This window comes from Corvus cornix, chromosome 2 (genome assembly GCF_000738735.6).
Source record: "Corvus cornix cornix isolate S_Up_H32 chromosome 2, ASM73873v5, whole genome shotgun sequence".
Taxonomy (NCBI): Eukaryota; Metazoa; Chordata; class Aves; order Passeriformes; family Corvidae; genus Corvus; species Corvus cornix.
This window is the reverse complement of record NC_046333.1, coordinates 1,957,505-1,976,099: the sequence shown is the minus strand read 5'-3', so window position 1 is coordinate 1,976,099 and position 18,595 is coordinate 1,957,505. Positions and strand designations below refer to the sequence as shown.

Genomic DNA, 18,595 nt, shown 5'->3' with positions numbered 1-18,595 from the left:
CCAGATAATTGGAAGCACTTTTTCCAATTTGGAAGTGAAATGGGAACCAGTGATGGTTCACTGAAACCAGCCAGACTCAGCTCAGAAGTAGACCTGAAGTGTGGTGAAGTCGATGAATCCCCGACCGGCCAAATCCCTCAAGAGAAAGGATGGATTCGCCCACCCTGCTGACGTCTTCAAGATCTCAGCTCAAAGCTCTTCCCCAAAAATGCATTTCAGCCCCACTTGTTTGGGTGAATAGGGGAAAACATGGTGGAATGCCCACTGCAATCCTAAAAAATGAGCCCACAGACCTTTACACCCCAGACCCACTTTCAAATGGGTTGAACCATCAATCACCAATGCTGGAATTTCTCACAATGGGACTCACTGCACAGAGACAAACACAGGTGTCTGCCTACAAAAATGTCCTTCTGCCTTTACTGAATCCACTGTACACAGAATATTTGGCAATTAAACCCTATCCATGCAGGACTGCAGGGGACCCCAGTCACCTCTGGGATCAAGATCTCAGCATTTATAAGAAAGCCCTGGAAATACGAACCTGTTTTATGCCGGAGAGCTGAGCTTGCTACTCCCACCATTCCCTGTGACTTCCTAAATAAGGCATGGATTGCACTGCACCAACAAATGAAGGAGTTTCTTAAATCCCAGGGGGAACAAAAGAAAAGAAAAGGAAAGGAAAAGGTGTTCAGACATTGCGGAGTTACAGGAAAGCAGATGGATGTTTCAACTGGAGAAAAATGAGGTCAATTCTGTTTCAATTTCGCAGAGCTGAAACTCTGTGTTAACTTGGAAACTCAGGTGTAATCACTTTTGCCATAAGGGTAAGAATGGGATAATCATCCTAAAAAACAAATTGCCATGGAATTCTAGAGGTCACTGGAGACCAGACCCACACTCTGCAAAGCCACATGAGTTGTGATGACATCCCTCATTTGCTAAGGATGTTCTGGGGAAACCTCCCTGTTTCCAGGCTGCCTCCCCTGAACACACTTCCACAAAATCCTGATGAGACACCAAGGCCTTGCTCTTATGAAATCAGTCTGGAGACAGAGACTTTCTCACTGGAGAGGTTTGCAGCAGAGCAGAGCAAGAAGGAAGCTTCCAGAGCGTGGTTAGAAAGTCCTCTGGAGTCAGGGTTGCTGGAGGATTAGCACAATTAGATTTTGGGAGGACGTGTAGGTACTAGCAAACTTCTCAAGCCACAACTCTGTGCAAGAAGCTCCCACAGCTTCCTCAGCAACAACGAGCTCAGGGTTCATCTCTGCACTGTAATATCCTTAGTGTGACATTTGTCACCTGCTGTCCCCATCCTCCAGGCTATGGAGCTGTGGCAGTTCACACCATTCCAGCCTCAAACAGGTTCTCAAGGCTGCAGGACTTCAGTCGATTTGCAAAAGAAAAAAACCCTCTGGATTCACCAGGACTGGAATTTCACACATGCTTATGGCAGAAACCAATGTTCATTGGAGTTCATCTAATCTCTCTGGAACACCTAAAAGTTAGGAATTCAGTTAATGACATCACCCAAAACCTCTCTGACCTCATAACAGAATCACTAGGACTGAAGAAGAGCAACTTGCTCTGTCCTAAGATAGATGCCTAGAATAGGTGGGGTTGAACTGCCCTCAGGGAGTTAGTCCCTGAAAAAGGATTCTACCTGGAAGTTATAAACCAGATGTTTAATTCTGGATGACAAAAGCTTGCCACGATGAATCGCATCCGTCTCCTGAGCCATGCACACACAAAAAATACGCAACAGCGAGTTCAGAGGAAGAGGTTTCTAAAACACCTCTCAGCTTGGTTTTAAACTAAAAGAGAAGAGATTTAGATGAGATATTGGGAAGAAATTCTTAGCCATGAGGGTGGTGAGGCCCTGGAACAGGTTCTGAGAGCAGCTGTGGCTGTCCCTGGATCCCTGGCAGTGCCCAAGGCCAGGTTGGACGGGGCTTGGAGCAGCCTGGGATAGTGGAAGATGTCCCTGCCCATGGCAGAGATTGGAATGAGATGATCTTCGAGGTCCCTTCCAATTAAACCCCTCCTATGTTTCTATTATTTCTGTGATTCTGTAGTTAATGAACACGGTCAGCAACTCAGCATTTCCCCAAACCAGTCAAAAGTTCCACCAAGCCACTGGCCGGTTACAAACCATGAGCTGCCCTCTGAAGGGTGCAGTGATGAAAAACTGCTTCTGTTTTCTCTACAAGGTCTTGGTTGTCCCCATCACAGCCATAAATGGTTATACAGGTCTGGTAACAATGCTCCAGTCCTAAAGAAAAATGTGACTTAGCAGACCTGAGGTCAGCAACCCTTTCCTAGAGTGGCCAGGACCAGCTGCTCCAGAAAAAAACTGTTAAGTGCACCACACAGGATGTTTGCGGAACTCCATTCCTTGCAAAAATCTTACTCTGGTCTTCAATAGCCACATATCACCTTAAGCCCAGAAATAAAAGTCCCAAAATACCCTTGTTATTGACTACAACAATCCTGAATATTTGTAATAACTCTGCAAATATTGCCTGGAAAAAAATGTACTGAAAAATACTGTGTTTAAATTGAAAGAGTTTGAAGAAGATTTGGGTCTTTTACCTCTTTTCTCCAGGCAAAATCAACAAGGAAGGTCAAGGACCTGACAAACACTTCAGGTTTCTCATCAGCCTCTCTTAAAATAAGAGATTTTAATTTTAAAATTATCCCTTAAAAAGGGATAAAATCCTCCCAGACACCAACTGGCATCACATCAATGATATCTGTGGGGTGTTCAGGCACCCAGTCATCCCTCCCAACTTTACCTGTCTAAAAGGGAGGTGTTTAGGCTGTCTCTAGAGTGGATGGAGAAAGACAGGCAACTCCAGACAGTGATTCATCACATCCACTCGAAAGATCCCAATCTCAGGAAGGATGAATCGCCCTCAGAAGGTGCCCAACTTTCTAAGATGGTTGGCTCAGATAGCTGACCATTACATGGCTAAAATAAAGTGAGTGAATTTGGTCCAGAGGTCTCTTAGGGGAGGTTCTGTCACCCAACAGAGCACAGATACAACTCCTTGTGTGCTTGGAGACAGAAGGAGTGCTCCAGCATTCCGAGAAAACCCTGCTTTCAAAGCAGAGCTGTCCCCAGTTGCTGGAATGCTTCCTCCAGGATGAATTGAATCTTCCCCATGTTCGCTTGAAAGGAGATGCCTCAGATAACTTGAGTCAGCCTTTGGGATCATCATGAGACAAAGTCCCAGCCCATAAGCAAGTGGGTTGTTGGTTTTGTGGGTATTTTTTTTGACTGGAACATTCAGTCCAGTTCTTGGAATATTTTAAAGGCATTTTCCCTTGCTCTGTCCTTGAGCTTGTGCAGTTATGCTGTGCCTGCTCCTAGGCAAGGTTTCTATCTGTGCAGCAATGGAAGACTCACAGACCACTATTCCAAGGTCTTTCCTTCAGAAAATCAAGGTCTTCCCTCCTGAACACTTTGTGGCCATTTCCCAGGTCTATGGAGAGCACTTGGAAAGGCACCCAGTGACCTCAAGGCAACCTGGGAGCATTGCTCATCCCACAACCACACCACACTGGCTAAAGAGCGTTTTATGTGCCTGACTTCGTATCTCCACATGTTTAAATCTCTTCAGGGCTCGGGAGCTGGCTGTGAGAAACAGGAATATTAATATTCTGTCAGTGCCCAGAAGGTCTCTGACTATGAGGCAAGCAAAGCTGGTGTGGTGTCTGTAGACTATCTGCCCTTGTTGGCTGATCCAGGCCACCAGGACCGCAAAGACCTCAAGTTCTCTGCCAAAACAGTGCAGTGGAGTCAATCTCAGCAAATCCTTTCTGGCAAACCAAGGATGAACTGAAATAATTGTAATTTGAAATGGAGAAATGGCAAAATTGTGGTTTATGTAAAGCAGAGGAGTTTGATTTTTATTTTTCGGGATGGCTTTTCAAGGGTACTGAGGTTAGAGGCACAGGCCCAAGTTACTGGGAGTCAAACCAGGGTGTGAGCCATGTGAACACCCATGTGAACGTTCTTACCCCCTGGTAAATATGAACCATCTCGTGTTTATTGCAGGGAAGGAGCATTCACACGGGCAGTTACCACAGAAAAACTGGCATCTGATGAGTTCACACCCTAACTTACCTCGTGGTAATTTGTTCAGGTGCCCATCCCCTAAGGTGCCATTCCCAAAGTGAAGTTGGAGGACGCAATGTCCCCTTTATACTCAGAGTCAGCAATTCAGTGGTTATGGCACCTACCCATGGGATGGGAAAATGAGCTTTACAAGTTTCCTCTGCTCCATTCGGAGCAGGGTTTTGAACCCAAGTTTCCCAAATCTCAGCAGCACGCCCTCGCCAGTGGATTATGCCATCCCCCAGAACTACCAAATCAATCATTCACATTGATTGAGGCTTGGCCAACGCTGGGGATTCAGCCAGGAACCTGTGGAGCTCGGAGCTCTCAACACCCGTCACCGCTGAGAGCGGGGTGCAGACCAGGATCTGCAGCGCACGGGTGGATTTTGTGAGTTCTGAAGGATACACACCGAAGTTCTGCAATTCTGCCTTTGCATGCCCCAAAACCCCATCCAGCTCCAAGCCAAGTTTTGCTGCACGTTGTCAGATATGTACAAGCCTTAACCGGGCTCCTTCTCTCCCCTGCACTGGGATAGGGGAGATGGGACTGAGATATGCCTGTAATTTCCATACATTATTGCTGTATGTCCCTGATAGCATGGATAACAACGTGCGTGTGTATCAGCCCACCACAGGAAAGACTCTCCCTGCTCCCAGGCTTCATCTCAACCCGTGCGACCCAGCCCGGTGCCCAGGCACAGAAAATGCACAGAACTGCCCCGGTATTTAAGGATAAACACAAAGCAAACATGGCACTTTTCTGGCCCAGAATCAAAGGGTGAAGCAACTGGAAGGATCAAGACCTAAAGGAGCTCGGAGTCTTAAGACATGAGACAAAGGAATTGCTCCAAAGCAGCACTTTCCTGGCCCAGAATCAAGGTATGAAGCAACCTGTGGGTTCCTGAAGGATCTCAGAGTCCCAGGCACAAGACGAATAGGCTGTCCCAAAGTCTGCTACAGTCAAAGGAAGGTTTTCTTTGAGTTCCAGCTGGTTTTGGAGCAGAAGCCGAAGCTAAGAAGAGGGATATGTGATCTACCAATGCATATACACATAGGCATGTGTATTATATATGTATTTAGCTACCTTCCTCCATAATGAATACTTCTTCTCTCCAAAGAATCCTCACAGAAGGTGTTCACTGGGCTTTTCTAGGACATGTCTCTGGGAGCTGCCAGCACCAATCCACCAGGCAAGTGGGTGACATCCAGCATGGGAACCATGGACCTCCAAAGCATTGGAGTCCTTCCTCCTCCTTAAATCTAATGAGGAGGTTCCTTCACTTCATCCCTTCCTCAGCCATACAAAGCAATGAGGAGATTGGTGGCATGGCCCACTCCTCCCATAAATCACATCTCAGAATGAGAAGGAAGGGGGAAGAAACCCTCTGATGATCAGAGGGCTGCAGCAATGGTCCTACAAAGGCCAAGAGAGTTGGGACTGTTCATCCTGGAGAACTGGGAAGACCTCATTGTGGCCTTCCAGTAATTAAAGGGGGCTTATAAAAAAAAAGAGGGAGAGGGATTTTATACGTGGGCAGATAGGGATTAGACAACGGAAACAGTTTTAACTAAATGAGATCTTAGGACCAAGTTCTTTACTCAGAAGGTGGTGAAGCACTGGATCAGCTTGTGGATGCCCTATCCCTGGAAGTGTCCAAGGCCAGGTTGGATGGGACCCTGAGGAACCTGAAGCAGTGAATGACATCCCTGCCCATCACAGACGGTTGGAACTGGATGACCTCAGAGGTCCCTTCCAACCCAAAGCATTCTGTGCCCTGTAATTCTATGAAACAGAAGATGAATTGAAGAAAACAAAAAACGGAACGAGGAGTTACTCTGTGGGCGCTGAAACTGGTGAGCAATGACTCTTTTGTCTGGATTCAGGATGTCCAGGGAACATGGATGTGCACACACACACTGCTCACACCCTTCAGCCCCTGTGAGGACACTGCTCACATTTCTACCCCATTTAACTGCCCATTTTTGTGAGACCTGTGGGTATCTAATCTTTTTCAGAACCTCTGCCAAAAGAAGCTCATTGGGCCAAGGGGTTTCAATGTCATTACAGGGACAAACAGGCAGCAGGATTGCTTAAACCTTGGCTCATGCAGAAACTAGTTCTGAGAGATGGATTAGAGCAGCAGTGGAGCTGAGAGCCCTTCCATGAGCCCCTCCTTGCCCCCAGCCTGGTTCCCCCTCTGGAGCCTGAAGGACATCAGTCCCTTTGCACAAGCAACTACAGGTCTGCATAAAAACACTTTGGAAAAGCCTGAATTTCACAGAAAAAGGTCAACATGGCTGAAAATTACACAAATTACACCTGAGGTGTCTCCATCTATTCTTTCCTAAGATTACTAATAAAGTCTAACTTAGCACAACAGTGCCCAAGGCTAAGTTCATGCCTAACTAAGCACCCAGACAGTTTTATGTAGAGACCTGTAGTCAGTTTAGACTTCACATCACTTCCCTCACTCTTCCATTATATCAATGCCACTGTATTCTTCTGGCATCAAAGAAAATCCCAGGTACCTTTCCTGACATCTCTAAGATCAAGGAAATTTGAGATAAACCCAGCTCTTCCTCATTCACAGTAACAGAAACAGTCTGGGAATTCGAGGACCAGACAGCACAAGCTGTATGAATAAAATTGTACAGATCTTATCAGCGAGGTCAGCAGAACCGTGAAAACGTGAAGCTCAGAAGACAACAGGAGCTGGTGAGCCCTGCTGCAGGGATTCCAGAATCAGAATCATGGTTGGCTTTGAGGGTGGTGGTCTCTGTCAAGGTGCCTCCACCTGGCAGCTGACTATGGTTACAAAAAATCCATCCAAATGACTGAATCTTTGACAAATAATGCTCCTGCAAGAGCACTTGTCTTGAATCAGCTTTTGCACTGAAACACCCCAGAAGCCAAAACCAAGAGACTTTTGCACAAATACAAATTCCTTGTCCAGGGGAACTGAGGGCAGGATGAGCTTAAGGATTTGGGCACAATGGAATTAAATCACCTGACCTAACCTTGCTGATGCAGGAGTCAGGCTCCCAACTGGTCATCTTGGTTCTGTTGATCCCTGACAGAGAGAGATCCTTTCCTCCCGAGATTGACATCGATAGGGCTGCTGAGTCACAGCCAGGAAGTGTCAGCCCTCACTCATGGACTGCAAAGGGAGCTTGGATGACTCCCTCAGACGGGATGTGCAGCTCTGAGCTCAGCAGGGCTGAGCTGATGAACCCAGCTCAGCAGGGCTGCTGTGCGTCAGCACTGTGTGTGTACAGCTCTACGACACCGGGAACAACCCTAAACTCCTCACTCGTGGTCTCTGCCATGCTGACTCACACATGTCCAGCTGCCCTGGCTGCTGTCCTCACCCAAAACCTGTTTTTTTAAAAAAAACCCAGTGAGACAAAGGTAACTCTGGCGCTGCTTCTCCTGGCTCTGCTCAGTGACCCCACACTGCCCCTTGGAACGGGATGTGGGCAGCTCTCTCTGACAAAGCCTGTAAGAAACTCCCCTCTTTTCCCACCTTTCTGATTCTCCTCTGTCCAGGTGCCCAAGCTGTTTGTTTAGGCCTGTGATGGGCAGAGAAGAAATATGGCCAGAGGTCCCACGTCCCAAGGATGAGTTTTAGCTGCTGAATTACCTCGTCCCCCTTGTTAATCACAAAGCCTGCAGTTCATTAGATAGTCAAGGTTTTGCATGTTGCCCTGCCCTTCTGGTGCCAGAGCTTGCCAAAACTGGGCTCTTGCAAGAATCCATCAAGAGCCTGGTTTCCCTCATTCCTGAAGCCTGGCTGCAGGATAGAATTCCTCGATTCATTTCAAGTCCCAGTGTCAGGGGCAGCAGGAGCACCACCGCTCTCACTGCTGCTGGCTGACACCACCAAGGTACCTGAGGCTGTAAATTTAGGCCAGTTTACACAAATCCTGAATTCGTTTCTCTGTCAGAATTTGGAGACTCTTCTGGTCAGCAGAACAACTGCAATTTTAGCGGAGCTACAGCTGTGCTAGGAACACCCTGCCTTGTGTTAGGCTGGGCTTGACCCTTTCATTCACCAGCAGACCGAGACTACACACTGAGTCAGCAGGACAGATGGACTCAATGCTCCTCTGGATCACAGACTTCCCATATGCCTGTGGGCAACTTACACCGAGGGTTTCAGTGGCCACTGAATTAGCATTTCCCTGTCTGATCCCCAATCTTCTGCTAATGTGTCTTATCTATTCTCTTTCAACTCGGTTGTTTGCCCCATCTGTCTGGGCCCTGTACTCTCCCAGGCAAAACCCAGTTCCCACTGTGCCCTCAGTCTTCTGTTGCAAGTGACTTCGAGGTTTTGCAATCAATCCACTAATATCCATGAGCCATCCTGCTAGGAAAAAGCAGTGATCCGGTAAGCTCCTTCCTTCTCCAGATGATATTCCTGTTAGCAATGACTCAGTGTTAACTGAGTGCTTATATCCATGACTTCTTCACAATTCTGATTTAGGCAGATTTAATCCGGCCTGGAGCACGTGAGGATGGATGAGGTGATTTCTGGATTTAATGGTGGTGGAAGCTGTTACACCTATTTTTGCAAGCCCACAGAGGGATGGATCTCAGTTAAGCCAAGGTGCCCAAGAGTTAGGCAGCTAAATCTGTGCTGCTAAAAGCCTGTTCTCTCTGCAGCGTGTGAGAGGAAATAAGCACTTCAAAAAAGGCAACAGAGCTAAACCACTTTTCCTCACACTCAGAATGAGCTGAGGGTATTCATGGACCACCACTGACAAGGGGCAGCTCAATAAAATCAGCTAATTGATCACGCTGCAGCAATGCCATCAATAAATCTGAGGCATAAAGCACAAATTAGGTGTCTAAGCAGCCCTGCACTTCCCTCCTGTCCTTCCCCACTCAGCCTCGTGTTTTGTCTGAGCACTTCCAGCAGCAAATCTTTCCAGGGGGTGACCCAACCAGAGCCCTGCTGCAGCAGAGCAGCTCTCAGGGCCTGGAGATCAGGCTGCAGGTTCCTTTCTCTGTAGATTTAAAAAAATCAGCACTCTTCGTTCCAGCCAGCCAGGGAAGGGGACAGGCTGGGCTGAGCTTCCCAGTCCCTGAATCCTTCGCTGTAGGAAAGTAACAGAAGATATCAAAAGGTTGTATGGGGCTCTGAACCACCTGGGACAGTGGAAGGTGTCCCTGCCCATGGCATGGGGTGGGACTGGATGGGCTCTGAAGTCCCTTCCAACCCAAACCATTCTGGGATTCAGTGGTTCTGTGATCCACAGAAGGGCACTGTCCTCAGAGCCTTCAGGATGGCCCTTCACCACTGCCCCAAATCCACAGGATCCGTGTGGTACCCAGGTCTCCTGGCCTGGATCACTAAGGCAACTTATTCCACATCAAATTCACCTCGATGGCTGCTCCCAGAACGTTTAAGAAATTGAAACTTCACAAGAATTCCCTTCAAACGCCCTTCTGAGATACAGGATTTTTGCTTAGTTCTTCTACACCTGTGGAAAGCAATGCCAGGACTTCAAGTGAAGGGTTTTTCAAATGTAATTTGGTCACTAAAGATTCACCTCGAAGAGTCCTCCAAAGGAAATATCCTCTTTCAGCACTGCACACCTCTGTGTACATCCTAAAATGCCCAGGAGTGGCATAAAATGGCTTAGGAGTGTATTCAAAGACAAAACTGACCCGTCCAAAGGGAGATATCTTTGTCCCAGGCATCCAGAATCCCCTTCCAGGCAATGGCTGGGAAACTGGCACGGCTGGGATGGGATTCATCTCATCCCAAAGTAAGTGTCTGACAGATGTCAGATGAGCTGCATCTCATCTCTCACCACTAGCTCTAAAGGAATCTTGGTTAGAGACCGCAAAATATTCAGGAAGATTTGCAAAACCAATCATGGATCTCCCAAAACCCAGCATTAACCAGATTTTTGTGTCTCTGGAGGAGCTGTGGGTCTCCCAGTAAATTCTGCAAATCTTACCTGATGCCCTCTGATATTCCCCTGACATTCACTGGGTTTTGGACGGAGTCCTACCTGCCCACACCGTCCCATTCCTTCCCAGCTACAGCAGGCTCGGGAAAAAATGGGAATTCTCCCTTAAGTGTGTCCCTCAGCCTGCCGAGGATTTAGAGTTGTATTCTGTCATGCCACACAACACTGTCTAGCAACAGGCTCCATTGTTGCTCTTGTGGGGGCAGAGGCACAAGCTGAATGGGAGGCTTGGCAACTGTTCAAGGAGTTCCATTCCCGCCTCCCCACCCCTCGGGAAATATCTCTATTAGACAAGGTGCACCCCTCTGGAAGCACAAGGAGCTCCTGCTCTGCCCAGTGCAGTTTGGATTCGTTTCACGGGCTCAGCTGCAGCGGGGATGGGCTCTGCCTTTGCTCCCTGCTCCATCCCACAGTGGGAATTCTGTTGGGTGATGGTGACTTCCCTGGAAAGCTGGCGTGCGTAACTTTAGCCAGGAAACTGCGTCTTCCAGCAGAGAGGAAGAGGAAATACAAACCTGCAAAGTGAAATTAAGAGGCATGGACTGGGAAAAGGGAAAAGGGGATTGATTTCAGAGATCTAAAGGAAAAACAAAGCCAGAGTAATTGTTGAAATGCAGAAACATCTGCGACCGTGTCCCTCTGCCAAGATGACTGTCAGGACGGAGCCACAGGGAAACCACTTCAAATCTCCCTTTAAGAAGTTTTGAGATAAAGCTCTACCACAATCTTGACTCGTGGGTGTGGTTGGGGGATGGTGGAAGACTCTGGGTGTGTCTAAGAGCACGAGGAAGATGCGTTTGTTCTCTGGAGTGTCCTGGATGAAAGTCAGGAGTAAATAGGTTACAGAGGAAGCTGCAGAATCCTCAGACTGCCGAGGCTTTCAGCAGCTGGGCTGAGACAGGACAAAATACGGGTTTCCTGAGGAGGGGGGGTGTCTAGAGGTTTTCAGTACCAGCTTGGATGCCACAAATGCTCCTGCACCCATTCCAATACACCAATGAGCACTGAAGAGAGTATAAAATACAGGAAAATGATGGACAACAAGTCCATTACTTGACTTGAGCCATGTGAAATTATGCCAGGGAACGGGAATTACGGATTTTGACAGGAAACAGGCAAATGTGCAAACTCTGAAGGGGGGTTCCTTGTGTTGGGAATAATCTGACTAAACCTGGATGACACTGGTGGTCATTGCTCTGAGCTGGCCTCCTCAACTCCTCCACTGGCACAGAGGATTTCACCAGCCAAGCTCCAGCAAACACCTGAGATATGAATTGCAGCAGAAGAAAAGTGCCCAGTTCTCCTCAGAGAAAGGAGCCAAGAGCCCCTGGATCGATGGGAGACATGGAAATTGCAGACATGCGATGGGTAAAGTGACTTCCACCCCCAAGGCTTTGCTCAGCTGCCTGCAGATGGACATGGAGTGATGCTGAGATGCTCTGGGGTTTTCCTGACTGGTCTCCAACTGCTGCCAAGAAAGGAGCAGGTCACCAGTGGATTGGGTACAATCCCTGCCAGGCCTCTGAGGATGACCAGGATGTCACCAAACATCTCACCCAGCAGTAGAACCTGCACGTGGGCTCCTGATGGGAACCCAGCCATCTCCACTTGTGGGCTAGATGCCATTCCAGGGAGGCAGGTTTGAACTAGGGACACTGGGAATGGAGCCTGGCAACCAGGAAAGCTCCCAGACCTGTGATGAACACGAGGCCAGGCTGGAAATGTGAGGGTCTGCCATGCCCTGAGCTCCAGGAACACCTGAGGCACTCTCTGAGCCTTCTCCAACGCACTCTGAGCCTATAGAACCCAGTGGGAGAGGAGAAATGACCAACCCAGACACCTGGAATCCCTTGCACGGCCAGTGATGTGAGAAGGCAACCAGCCACATGCTCTGATGTGACCTTGGTGAAGCCTGAGAGTGCAAAGGTGCAACAGGAGAAAAGCACTTCACACCAAGAGCGTGAGGGAATCTCCACCTGGGGAAAGAGCAGCAGCAATCCCTGCTAATAATTATCACTGGATCCGTGGAAGCATAACTGACTGCCTTAACACCAGGACAGAAGCTGTGGTGAGGAGGAGGAGACCAAAAGCACCTTGAACTCCTTTGATGGCCCAGTCTCTACAAATGCAAAGCCCCCTCTGGGCAGCAGCAACACCCGGATGGGAAGGGGACTGTGAATATGCAGGTGAGGAACCAGGAAGAGGGACAAACACCACCTTTGTGATGCAGAACGCTCTCCCCCGGCTCCTAGGCTGCTTTTGAAAGCCGTGCCCTATGTTAGGAGTTCAGAACAAGGAAGTTAATGCATCAGTCCCTCCTTCCCTCCCCGTGATTTTTGCACGTTCCAGTAGAATTTGGAGTGAACTTATGAACTGATGGGATTTTTACAGGTCGTGCTAAGACAGACTGAAAACAAATCCTTCCGCTTTTAAAGGGACAAAAGGGGAAAAGAGCATCATGGGTGGCACGGGATAGATGGGAACAGTTGGCATGGACACTTTCAGGAGTGGCTTTGCTGCAAGACCAACCCTAGGCCTGATCCAGCAGAGCCCTGATGGATATCCCATGGGAAGGCTCCTGCCTGGATATTCCCCCCTTTCAGTATGAAGCCCCACCGAACTGCCTCGGCTCTGGGCTTCGTCTCTTGGTGCTGCCAGCAAAGCAGAGATGGGTTTAGAGAGACCTTTTGGGCTGGGGACACTCCTGCTGCAGCCTTGGGGCTGGGCCCAGTCCCGCCTTGGCCAAGCATGTGGACAAGACCTGTGTGCTCCAGCCAGTGCTTCCCCCTGCCATTTCCCCTTCCTTTCCCCCACAGTCCAGTGGGTTTAACCCCAGCACCAGCACCACCTGAGCGGGCAGAAATCACCACGCTCCACATCCCCACAAGTCAGAGGGAGCCCCTCTGGAACCTTCTCCTTCCCAGCCACGACCTCCAGACCTCCCTGATGCTCCTCCCCTCTTTCCAGCCACACTCTTCATCCTCACGGGGTTTTCTTGGGGAAGCAGGGCACGAGCACGAGTCCAGCCCTGCTCTGTGCTGGGAATTTCACCGTGGATGTCGGTGGGACCGGTCCGTCCTGGGGACGAACGAGGCTGTCACACCCAGCTCAGCTGCCCGGCCCCAAAGGGAGCACCCTGACTCAGTGCCCGCAGGATTCCCCCTTCGATACCCTTGTGCAAGGCCTGCCAAGTGCTGTCATTATGCCCAACAAAGCCTTTGAAATGCGGCTGGGTGCCTTGAATCACGAACTCGAGGAACGCTGGGCAAGGGCAAAGCCGAGCGTCAACCCCTGCTCATCCCGCCGGGATTTTCCTGCACTCCCACGTGCGTGAAGGAAAAATATTTGCTCCTCGTGAGGCCTAACGTGGAATAATCTCCTCCTGCTGCTGCTGCTTGGCACCAAGGATGCAGGAATTGGTGCAGGGACTGGAGAAGCAGCAGCGTTGCTGCAGGGCTGCAGCTGAGTTGGAAGGAAGCGGGATGCCAGCAGGAAAGGGATCCCGCAGGTTTGGGATGGAGACACCAGCGAGTCAGCCTGGCTTCCCCTGGTGCAATCAGCAATCCGTGACTTCCTTTTCTAGGAGACACCACGGTAAAAATCAACGCTCCTCCAGCCTGAACCTTTTAGAAGGAATGGTAAAAAAGCCTTTTTTGGCCAACAGAAAGCAATGCAGTTCCCAACCCTCAGTTCCAGCTACTCTGGTTGAAGATGTCCCTGCTCACTGCAGGTGACCTTTAAAAGGCTCCTTCCAACCCAAACTATTCCAAGTGCTCAAAACTTTTCCAGTGAGAGTTCTTAGAGGTGCTCCAACGTCTGCAAAGGACAGGTTTCACCTCCAGGGTTACCTGGAAACAGCTGGGGAGCAAAATGATTCACTTTTCCTCATTTTAGTTAGGAAAAGCTTTTTTTTTGGATGCAACTCCTTCCGCCAACGCTTTGAATATCAAGTTGCTGTTTTTCAGGTTAATTTATCTAATAAAGTCCTCTTAAAATGGAAAAAAAAAATCAATTAATATGTAGCAGAACAACACAACTTAATAAAATGAGTCCGAAATCTGAGTAGATGAGGGATTTGGGATTTTCTTTAGCACACACCGGGCTCTCTGGGAAAGTCCCAGCCCTCCCTGTGTTTCAAACAGGGACTTCTTGCTGAGACCTTGCAAAATTTTCAGTTCCTGCTGCGAAAAAACCTCCTGGTATGATCTTGGTCCAGTCATTTAACCTCACCAGCTCCTCTGCAACTGGGCTATGCCAGGAACAACACAAACACCACAAGAGTTTGTTCCTTCAGTCCCAGCTGAAAGATGGAGGTGGAAAATGATTCCCCTTCCCCTTTGCACACAGCATTCCCTGCATGGAGCGGGGTTTTTACCACCTGGATCTACACAGAAAGATCCCTTTGGCCCTTTTCCCTCCATTCTGCTGCTGCTTGGATGCCAACCAGCCACCCCACATCCAGAAAAGCCAAACTGGGGGGGAGCCAAACTGAGAGCAGCCTACACCATCATTCAATGATTATTCCCTGCCTGGAGAACCAGGGCTGTGTCAGCTGCTGCTGTAACACAGGTACAGGCACATAAAGGCAATTCCAAGGACTGGGAGAAGGGTGGGAGAGGGATGGATGGATGGATGGATGGATGGATGGATGGATGGATGGATGCAGAGGGACTGCACTGCTACACTGGCGGATTTTAACCTCACACCACAACCCGCTGCAGGAGGGGAGGAGATGGAGGTGAATTCCAGCACCTCACCCCGGCCAATCGAGCAGAGAAGTGGGGATGCAGCTCACACCTCTGAGCTCTAGAGATCGCCTAGGAGCCCTGCTGCCAGCACCCACGGCCCAGGCTGTCCCTCCAGTGACCTCCCAGGGCTCTGCCTCCCTGCTGGCTAGCGAGGGATGATCTTCTCCCCTCTCAAACCAAGCTCTGCTTTCCCAAGAGCGCAGCTGCCAGGGCTCGGTTTGGTTCTGCAGGGCTTGCAGCAGGCAAGGGTTGGGCTTCTCATGGCATGCAGAGCCTGGCCTGGCTTTCACTCACTTTAAAGCCCATGTTGAGGGGAGCAGACCCCAGAAGACACCAGAGAGCACAACAGGAGTTCATCCCTGCCCTGCTGCTGCTGTGGTGATGCCACGGAACAGGGACAGGCTCGGGTGTAGCACCTGAGCACTGCTGGAGTGACGCCACTGGGGTTACATTTCCTGAACTGCACAAAATACAGATGGAAGGAGCTGTCAGATCCCTTTTCCCAGCTCTCACGGAAAGGGGATCCTGCAGGACACCACAGCTGTGCCAGGCTTATCCTCCATGGATGAGGAAATCGATGGAGCTGCTGTGGCCAGTGCTGGGGAACAGGAGCAAAGCCAGGCCACAGGCAGGGAAATATCTCCACACACATCCCCACATCCTCCACATCCCCTTCCAAAGGCCTGGCACCCTCAGGAGCACCGTTCACTGTGGTATCAGTGATTACAGCTCCTCTCCTCGCCCAGTTTTCCATGGGGCTGATCCCAGCCCACCCCACTCTGGGTGTGACACAGGAATGGCCAGAGCAGCACAGGGGACAGGAGCCCCAGCAGGACACAGGAAGGGACAGACACCACTGCCCAGAGCGATGCCACCACCCCAAATCCCAGCCAGAGCCTGCTGCTCCACTTGAACTCCCCTTCCCATCCCTCTCCCAGCGCACAATTCAACCACACACATGCCAAGCTGCCTCACACTCAGGAAAAACGATGCCAGTTAGTTTCTCCTACAGCAAAGGGGTCTCCCTCTACTTCTCATTCAGCCCAGAGAGCCTCTCCTGGGATCATCTACGCCAGGAGCAGCATCCTGGGCTGCAGGAGGTTAAGATTCCCATCATGGAAGTCCTGTGTTAATTTTTATTGCTGGTTTTTTTTCCCCTCCTGAATCCAACCCTTCTCCCTTCCGAATCATTTCTGCCCACTGGCTGTGTTCAGACCAAGCCAGGCCACTTAGCACTGATTAACAAAATAAAATAAATAAAATTAAAGTCTTTTTTTCCCATTCCATGCGGAGTCGGTCAAGGCAGTGCAAGTCAGCTGGAAAAAGTTTAAATTCTGTTCGTGCTGCTCCTGTGACTCCACAAGGACCCCAGACTCCCCCAGGACAGGGAACAGGTTACATTTAATCCCCCCTTAGCCATGAATTCTGCTCGGAATTCCCTCAGCCTTCCTTCGCTCATTCCAATCTCTCCTTTTTTAAATTTTTTTTTTAACAAACCAAGAAATGAACAGCACTAACATTTTAAAAAGAAGCAAAACCCGAAAACCATCTGATTTTTGCTGTTAATCTGGCCCCCTGGGTGTGGAAGAGCCTGTTGCTGCTCCCAGGAGCTGCTCTAGGTTGAACAGCTCAGTACTGCACTGCACTGGAGAAGGTCCCGGGCGGCTCCTGTGGCACAGGAAATCCCACCAGTACATCCCTAAAACCTGGCTCATCAATTCCAGTGGGAATCAGTCCCTTTTCTTTGATTATTTTTAAACCATTCTTTCCAAAGCCCCTTTTATCCCAGCCTGTAAATGCATTATTTGCTGGTTTTGAGGAACTCACGGAGCCTCCCCCCCCCACCCCAGCATCATCACGGATGGAGGGTGGGAGCATCGCTGCTCCAAGGGATTCTTTCCCTTCTCCTCCACTGAACTTTTCCCGAAGCTCCCAGGAATCTGGGAATCTGCTCGGTCTGATTTAAACAGGTGCCCCCACGCCACCGTGGGAGCAGCAATTTAAACAGCTCAGCCAAAAAAAAGAAGCTGCGAGAGGTAGACAGAACTTACAGCAACACTTGTTCCCCCCTGAAAAATTTACATTTCCCCGAATTTTGGGACAATAATTAACCGAAACACACAGGAAAATGTAATTTCTCAGTCCCTGCTTTGGCACCGATTTTCTCAAAGTGTAAATATCCACAGCCCCGTGCTTTAAGATGAGTTGATGCTTTAATTAGACACAATTAGTGGCGAGGGGGCACAATTGGGGGGTGGGAAATGAGAGATTTTCTGCTGTAAACACCCAAATCACCACGAGCTGGTAGAGGGGAGGCTTTAAACAGAGACGGTTTAGGATGGGATGTTTGCTGCTTGCATGACCAGACTAAAAAACTCCCCGTCCTCTCTTCCAAAAGAAGAAAAACAACAACAACAAAACAAAAGAACGAGCGGAACGAAATTAAATTAAAATCAAATAAAGCAGCACGGTCGATTCGCTAAATTTGGGAGCAGCTGGGCTGGCCTAGGAGGAAAGGAACTCCCCTCCCGTTATTGGGACGTGCATCCCGGGGTCCCCTGTGCCACCTCCAGGCCCCAATTCCCCACATTTCCAGGGCTGCTCCCCATCTCCAGCCACGGGGGTGGCCGTGGGTTTATATCTCGCTTGGGGATAAATAAAGAGGGAAAGGTTGAGGATAAATAAAGAGGGAAAGGGGTGGGAGGGCGAGAGGGAATTTCGGCAGCCAATGCAACAGCTCCCGGCCTCTCCTGCGACTCCCCCACCCCAACCAAACCCTCCTTTGCATTTCCATGGCCTAAGGGGGCTTTCTCCTTGCGAAAGAAACGTCTGAAACCGCTGCTTGGCACCGGCAAGGACGGGGAAAAAACCACCCCCGAACCCCGAAGTGCCGCCGCTGCCGCCCCCCCCCCCGGCACACACCTGATGCCCCGGCTTGGAAAGAGAACTCCTGCCCCTCTTTCCAGCTCCTTTTTCCCAGCCTTTTCCCCCTCGGACAGCCGCGTCTCCCGCAGCTCCGGGAGCGGCGGGGACAGGGGGGACCGGGGGGACGGGGGGGACCGGGGGCCGGGACCGCGCTCCCCTCGGCGGGTGACAAGCGAATATTTATGTCGGTATTAGAGGAATGCGTTTCCTTCTCCAATCAGGAATGCAAGCAGAGTTCCTAATTATAAGTTAGATGGTGGCTGGGAATAAAAGATTGCTTTTTAATGACTCCCGTCCAGGTGCTCTCGCTGCCTGTCTTCCCAGGAACACATTTGCATTTTATTGCTTTTTCTCCCATCCCAACGAATTCCCTGCTTTCAGACATACCTGAAATAGTTGGAGAGGCTGCTGCCTTCAACACCCTCACCTCTGCACCGCCGGGCAGGGGGGCACCGCGGATCCCCGCACCCGCGGGGTGGGGAAGGGGGGGGGGGAGCAAGGATTGAACGCACTTTAAAAATTAATTAGGAGGACGGTGATGATTTTTTGGGGGGGGGGGGGGAGGGGGGCCGCTTCGGAGCTGTCCGCAGCGCGGGCGCGGAGCCCCCCGGCTCAGCCCGCGGAACCCTGCGGAGCTGGAGCCTCCCTGCGCGAGGGCTTCCCTGAGCCCAATTACCTCCGCGGGGTAATTAGAGCAGATCGTGCAGTTACATGCCTTGCCCAGCACCATTTGCTTTTCGTGGGGGAGCGAGCGAGAAAAGGCTCTTAAAGGCGTAGGGTGCAAAGCGCGGAGAAGGCGAAAACCCGGGAGCGGCGACCCC

General features: G+C 50.1%; 1 protein-coding gene across 1 annotated transcript in view; it reads right to left on the bottom strand.

The window, feature by feature from the left end:
* Positions 1-18,595, bottom strand: part of WNT3A (Wnt family member 3A) — a 91,386-nt gene that overhangs the window by 71,774 nt on the left and 1,017 nt on the right. The window lies entirely within an intron of this gene.